Raw genomic sequence first — 8,393 nt, 5'->3', positions numbered from 1 at the left:
CCACAGGAATTTTCATCTCATTCAGAAACTTGGCAGGTGTTGCTGGCTGTGACCACTTTGAACAGTGAAATCAGAACACCACACAGTTATCTTAAGGTGGGAACATGGTCACCACTGTTTTGCAGGATAAATCACTCCTCTGACAATGGCCCCAACTCAAGAAGCATTTCTATATTCAGTGTATATGTATTCGCTGGCTCAGTAAATGATTCTTCATAATCACCCCAGCTTGATGCTGCTCTGAAGCCTCAACCTTAGAGGAAATTCAGACACAAATATTAATATTTGCTGAAAAACAGCCCTATTGTTCTAAGAGATGATTCCACAATGTATTGAGTACTGGTGAGTTGATACCATTTATGGAACATAAGATTAGGCATGGTCTCTTTGCTTCATCCAAAGCCATGGACAGAAATATCATTGCTCTGTGAACTGATTAAAGAAGCAAGTCCCAAGGAAAGCATCTGAAGATAGAATTAGCCTCGGACACAAATGTCTGGTTGAAAAACATCTGGGAACCCCTGAGTTTTGCAATATCCTGTATCTTATCTACCACGTGGCTTATTGTAAATACATCGTCCTAAGACAGAGGATGAAGAAATGCTCCCTGTGTGCGTCAGCCCCAGCAACAGCCTCCACTGCCTGCATTGTCAGTAGCCAACTCCCGCCAAGTGCCTGCTATGTCCAACTCTAGACCTGCCCCAAAAGCTCAGCCTTTAGTTGTCTTATTTCATCTTTTCCTCTTCATTACCTACATATGAACTGTCTCTTATAAATTGCAGTGTAAGGACTGTGGAATTGGTTATATTATATTCTTACCTAAGGAAAGAGACCTGTATCAAAAAAGGGGTATGGTCTGTCAAGACCCTTTACCACAGGCAGTGAACATAAAAAAAACTTCCAAAGGAAAGAAAAATACTACAAGATCAAGCAATTTATTGTCATTTAAAAATTGCGAGATATCAAACATAGAGAAGAGTATATGAAACATTTATGTACAAAGAATAATTACAAGCAAACATCTATGTAACCATCCCAAACGGGAAAGAAACAGGACATTTCCAACACCCCCAAACCCCTGCCCATGTGCCTCTTCATGATCCCAACTCTCTCCCTGTAGAAGTTGGAGGTTGATCATTTCCTTACTTTTATTTATAGTTTTGCCACCTATGTGTACCTTTGCATTTTTAAAATGTAATATTTCGTTTTGTCAGTTTTTTAACTTTATGTGAATTAAATCATCCTCCAGGAATTGTTTTATCATGTTCTTGTTTGATTTTGCTTGAGAAATTCATCCATAATATGTGTAGAACAACTTATTTATTTTGATTGCTGTATAGTATTCCATGCATGAATCATTCCGTGCATGATTTTCCACAATATAGTCATCCATTTAACTGCTGATGGACATTTCAGTTGTTCCTAGTTTCTGGCTCTTATGAAGAATTCTGGAGTGAACATTCATGTACTTATATTCTGGTGTACATGTGCAGGTATTTCTTCAGGGTATGCTCCTAGGAATTTGCTAGATGATGTTAACTATTTGCCATTATGCTTGTACCAATTTACACTACGATGAGAGTTTCCAGTGCTTCTCACTTTTGCAACACTTGGTATTTCCAGTTATTTACTTCTGTCACTCTGGTGAATTTGTAATGGTATTTCTTACTGTGGTTTTAATTGGCATTTCCCTAACCATTAAAGGTTTTGGGGGAGGGGGGTGGGAAGGGACAGACTGAGAGTTTGAAATTTGTAGATATTGACATGTATGTACAGAATAGATAAACAAGATTATACTGTATAGCACAGGGAAATATATACAAGATCTTGCAGTAGGTCACAGTGAAACAGAATGTGACAATGAATATATGTATGTTCATGTATAACTGAAAAATTGTGCTCTACTCAGGAAATTGACACAACATTGTAAACTGACTATAACTCAATAAAATAAAATTTAAAAAAAGATTTTTGGCATCTTTTCATTTGTTTTCTAGCCATATATATATGAGCTATGTTTGCTAAGATATTGGATATCTTTTTCTATGAAGTGCCTATTCAATCTTTTGCCAATTTTTAATATTTGGGTTTTCTGTCTTTTTCTTCTTGATTTCTAAGATTTCATTATTATATCATTCACTTAAACCAACAAATATTTATTGAGTGCCTACTTTGTTCCGGGCATATTTTATTTCCTTTAATTACATCAGTGAACCAACGGCAAAGGTCCTGACCTTTTGGAGCTTACATTCCAAGGGGAGAGAGAAATAATAAACAGAAAGCATAATAAATAAGTAGATAATTGGATATGTAAAGGGGAGAAGAATTCTGTAAAGAACAAAAGAACATTCTAGGAGGTATTAGAAATGCTGGAGATTGGAGAGCTGTTTCCCTCACTGAGAAGTGACCTTTGTGCAAAGACTTGAAGGGGTGAGAGGCTAGCCAGTGTGACCTGGGAATAGTGAGCTACGGGACAAGCAGGCCATGAGGTCGGAGAGGTAAGGGGGCAGAGGCAGATCACCTAAGACTTTTGGGCCAATGTAAGGACTTTGGCTTTTACCCTGAATGAGCTGAATAACCACCTCACGCGTTTCCTACAACACCTAAATCACATGATGACTCAGTCAAACCACTGGACAGTCTGGTATAGTCAACAAAAGGCAAGAATATGCTGATTTAAAAAAGGGGAAGTGATGTTCCCTTTTACAGTATAGATGGCCATAGCCCTGGAACTAGGGGAATGATGCCTAAGAGCTAATAAAATTCGCTGGAGTGGAATTAAATTCAGATAGGAAGTATGTGAATGTGTGTGTGTGTATGTACCTGAGTTCTCTTATGGTGCCTCAAGTACACTTTTGATTGTTTTGCTAGGAGAATACTTACTCAAGAAAACTTGGTTTGATAAAATTTTTGATAATGGTGAGAAATGAACTTCTGTATTCAAAAGCCAAAAGTTTTTACAACTTAGAAGCTCACTTTTCAGTGATTCCCCTTGCCAAATTTGTTGCATTTAACCAGTGCCTTCATGTTCACCATCAACATCTTTAATATTTATTTTCAGTCATTCAAGAAACATCCAGACATATATTGGAATACCTACTGTACGTGGGAGTCATTACAATATCCTGATTAAGAGCTCAGTCACTGGAAACAAAGTACTGCAGTGTGGGTGGTGTATGAACAACAGAAACTCACTTCTCAGAGTTCTGGAGGCTGGGAAGTCTGCAATCAAGGCACCAACACATTCAGCGTCTGGTGAGAGCCTACTTCCTGATTCATAGATGGCTGTCTTCTCCCTGTGTCCTCACATGGTGAAAAGGGCTAGGGAGCTGGGGTCTCTTTCATAAGGACACTAATCCTGTTCATGAGGGCTCTGCCTTCATGACCTGATCATCTCCCAAGGGCCCCACCTCCAAACACCATCACATTGGGGATTAGGTTTCTGTGTATGAACGTTGGAGGGAAACAAGCATTCAGTCTACAGCCCTGGGTTGATAATTCTGGCTCAGCCTCAAGTAAGGATATGACCTTAAACATCTCTTCAAATCTCAGTTTAAGCATCTGTGAAATGTAGAATAATCATATCACTTACTCAGATGATTTTTGTGAGGATTAAGTGGGATAATGCCTAGAAAATGCTCAATAAACAGATCTTACTGTTATTCTTGTAAGGCAGTAGGCTAACTGGATTGGAGAGAAATAAGCTTTACTCCCAAGGAATTCTCAAGGAATTGGTAAGCAAATAAGTAAACCGTTAACCACAATAGGAATATGAATAAAATATAAGATAATAGAAACATAAACAAAGTGTTTTGAGAAAAGAGAGTATCAATGCTGCCTACGAACATTTGGAGACATTTCCATAAAAGAGGAAGTAGTGTATCTAAGGCTTGATAGTGAATTGGTTCTGCTCTTCAAGGAAAGACTGAAAAGTCGAGCCTACCAGAAGTATAATAACCTCCCAGGCTACGCAGAGCCTCCTGGTGAAGGCCCTTCCATTCCATTCCTACTGAACAGTGCTGCTCTAGGAATGGTACCCAGCACCAAGTCCTAAGGAGCCCACCCCGCCCTGGAGGTGCCATTTCAGGGTTTCTCCACAATAGCTTGTCCCTCAGAAGCAGTCTTTTTTAGAATTCAATCTCTTCTAGGCAATGGTAATTGTATTTGTCAATGTAATGATTTATTCAGTGTGTGTAGGATTTTTTTTTAGAAGAGTGGCACCTTAAGAATCTAATTCAAGCCAGTAGTGCTATGGAAATGAATTCTTTCAGAACTCTTCCCAGCATGTTTGCAGTGTCTGGTCACCTTTTCTCATGTATTAAACAGTGACTGTCACAAAAACCCCAATATTCACAAATATTTAATTTTGACATTCATTGTGGATCAAGGCAAACCAATTCAACACATGAATTTTGAAAGACACGTATTCAGTCCAAAGCATTGTCATTTAAAGCCCTTAAAATCTACCTGTCCCCTGCTCCATCCCACCTGTCTACCCCTATTGTTCAGTATTCTCCAATATATAATCTCTGATTTAATCTGACTTCTGACATCTTACCACACCCATTAAACAAGGTGGAAGGCTTATTCATAACTCTTTACTCGGTGATTCTCTTTTTTGTCATTATCCTAATGTGTCTGCGATTTGATTTTATCTTACTTACAAGCTAATAGCGCATTACTATATCAGGGAGGCTGGCAGAAGAAAAGAAATCTCTGGGTCAATGACAAAAATCTATATTAGTATCAGCAGAGCAGACAGCATGAGCATCGTGTTTGCATTGGTTCCCTTTGCTGCCATGTACTAGGGAGAATAACACAGAAGGCTAAGATGGTTACCTGTACACAATGTGGGTTGTGTTGCTGGAGAGAACACCAAGTTTGGGGCACCCCCATTTTAGAGGAAGTAGTAACCAAGCTGCCTTTTGTCCAAGAGGGAGATTACTTCTCTCAAGGAGGAAAACTGCAAACACAACCCTTTGAAATGACGTGGGTAAAAAGCAAGCAGAGCCTTGCATTCCTGGAATACTAGTAAGACATACAAGAGCATGACAGGCCCATGAAGGACCATCTCCCATCACACAGTATTTTCCATCTTTCAAGCCCCGTTTTGAAGCAGACTTCCTCCTCCATGTGTTCTCTGACTACATCAGTCAATAGTAACTTCTTTCCTCTGAACTCTTAAGATTTTACCTCTCAAGCTCACTGTAGCACTTGATCGTATACTTGTTCGTATCATATTAAAACTATGTGTTTTCTCTTCCCAGCATGATTTTATGCCTTCTGAAGACTTAAAAAAGAGATTATCTTGGCAGGGGAGGATACAACTCAAGTGGTAGAGCACATGCTTAGCGTGCACAGGGTCCTAGCTTCAATCCCCAGCACCTCCATTTAAATAAATAAATAAGTAAATAAATAAATAAGCCTAATTACCCCCCCAAATCCTTTATTAAAAAAAGATATTATTCTGTAAATTAAAAAAATAACAACAACAAAACATAAAAAACAAATGAGAAAGATTAAAAATCTTTATTAAGAAGAAATGAATTTAAACATCATAAATGTTTCTCAGAATTTTAAGACACAAGGCACATGACCATCCATAATATATCAATAATTAGAGGTTGCATTTAGGTAAATACATTATCATTCCTAGACTTGAAAACCATGTGTTCATAAATCGTGTGACTTTTTTAATGTTATTTGTTGGTCTTTTGTGTGTGATACTCCATTTCTTAAAGGCAGATTATAGCAAAAGAAAAACAATGCTACAAATATATTTAAAATTTCCTTGCATTTGGTAAAGAAACAAGATTTAAAAGACAAAGAGGTTTTTTTTGTTTTTTGTGGAGTATCCACTAACAACTTGGGTTACTGATGGTCCACAGAACACAGTTTGGGAAACAGTACCTCAGATAATCAGAGGCAGATGGAACATCAACTGTTGTTTGGTTTACTTCACAGTATTCCCAAATCACATAGTCTATCCTAAAATAGCTACTTGAATGAACTCAAGTCTGAGACATGGTCCAGCTGTGGGGCAACATTTCAATGGCCAAGCAAGTAGATGGATACACAGGGGATTCATTAAGCCATAGTTTATTTTATGAAGACTAGATCATCATGTGTCTAGGCATCTTTAAAGGTACTTAAAAGCACTTGGAAAAAGGGCAGTGCATTAAAAAAAAAAACAGATTTTTTTTCTCTTAAAAATCAAAACAATTCTAACCCCCTTTCTCAGCTTCCAGCTATGCTCAAGAATTCTTGATGAGACAACTGTTTGTATTCAATTCCTGTGCAATCTAAGAGGACTAACTTTTAACGAGTCCACATTCTTTTTTACATCTGCTTGCCACTGTTCATACCAACAGAATTCCAGCCTCCTAAGCACATTTATCCCAGCTAAAAGCTGCCTAACTCTTCCTGCAGATGTGTGGTGAAGCTCTCTCTATAAAAATAGTCATTTTATTTTCTAAAAATCTAAACCTTTATTCTATCCTTTATATCCTCACTCTGATTCAAGATTCAATAATTTACATTTTTAAAAAATAGTACTTGATAAATACCATCATCATTGGCACTGAAAGGCAACCAAATGAGGTTCTTCTAGTTAAAATTGTCGGTTTGAAAGTACATATTAAATCACAATCAAACCCAAGCAAAAAGATCTTTTTTTCATGTTGTAAAGCAACCAGAGAACAGGAGAGAAAAAGGCAACACAATTTCTGGAAGTTGGAAAGCAGATGGTAAATGGTGATTGTCCTACCAGACCTGAGAAATCTGAGTCCCAAGCCAGAACTGGAGAAAGATAAGCACTATGATTTGTATCACGGAATCTATACAAAAGGCTCAGGAATTAGCAGCTCCAGTCTCTGAGAATGGGGCTGGAGGCGGAGTTAAAAGCAACAGCAGTATGGCAAGCTGGGGAGTGTAAATGTGAATCTCAAAATATGTCATTTTATGGAAATCTTTTCTTTAGTAGTCACATTTGCTAGATATGTCTCTTCTGACCTACTGGCTGGAGAATATAGGCCTGAATGCCAGCGTTCTGAGAGCCAGGTTGAGGAGGAAGGCTGTGGAAATAAAAATCAGCATGTATATTTTAACTTTGATTCCCGTTTGTTCAGTATAGTGTCCCTGCCTTCAACTAGTCCATTGTTAAAGGATTCCATGCATCTGCCCTTCCGCAGCTTGAGTAGCAATCCCGACTCCTTGGTGTGCTTACAGTGCATCAATTTAAAATGCAAAATTCTTTAGCCACTGTTTTCTCTCTCCTTCTGTCTTCCCCTCCTTCTAAAGATGAGCTGTTTATCTCAGTTATCATCCCTGCCCCCTCTGAGCCCTGAGATGTAACGCCAGCACTCTTCCACAAATCCAACCTCATTGCCCGAGTGAAATGTCATTTCACAGGAATGTCCCTCACTTCAGAAGATTTTTTGAAAAACTCTCTCTAGAAGACTAAAAGCCTCTTGTTTTGCTCAGGTAGGGAAAAGCAGCTGCCCAGCTGCTTGGATTGGGGGCAGAGATCTGAGCGACCAATTCTTAAACAATCTTTCAGCCAATCCTGTTCTAAACTGTCTCCAGCTCCATTCCCAGAAGTGACTGGAGCTGCGCAAAGCGTAGCAGAGCAGCTGCCCAGGGATACTGTCCCGCCCACAGCCAGCCTGCCTGCTTGCAGGCCAAAGCCTGGGCCCAGAACAGCCACCACCACAAACCATCCTGCACCAAATAAGGATAAACTCAAGAGAGCATCCAAGCAAACAGACCTCACTGCATAGCTGCTTTCTGTGTCCCATAGGAGGGATCTGGCTTTGGGCCAAGAAACACCAGCAGAAACTATTAACACACCCCTGTTACAGCCCCATGAGCCAGATAATGTCCAGAAGCCAAGCTCTTAAGGACCCTTCCCACAGCTACCTTCCTTCCCTAACTCCCTGAAACTCAGTTGCTATTGAGAGAGTCAGAAAGTAGGGTATTTAACTCTGAAACTAGATGTCAAAGCCAGGTCAAGCCTAGTCCAGCAGGGCTGAGACAGAGTGGAACTGGAGTAGAAAGAATATACTTTGATGGACCTTGAAAATTCCTAGTTGAAAATTCACCAAGTTGGAATCTTTGGGAAAAAAAGTTCTTATTCCAATCTATACCCCACTTCCAATGAATCCTCATAAAATGATTCAGAAGAGGAGAAAATAAATTAATGGCTTCCAGGGTCTATAAATCTAAAATTATTCTAAAATTAAAAGTTTATTAAAATAAACAAACAATAAAATAAATCCCCCAATTTATCAACCTATGTTGAAGCCCACAGTCTACATGCTCCAGCAAATTTCATATTTTATTCAATATGAATGAATAACTAAGAAGCTCTAGAGATTTGATAAAAGTATGAAAGA

This window comes from Camelus bactrianus, chromosome 8 (assembly GCF_048773025.1).
Source record: "Camelus bactrianus isolate YW-2024 breed Bactrian camel chromosome 8, ASM4877302v1, whole genome shotgun sequence".
NCBI lineage: Eukaryota > Metazoa > Chordata > Mammalia > Artiodactyla > Camelidae > Camelus > Camelus bactrianus.
This window is presented reverse-complemented; position numbering follows the sequence as displayed.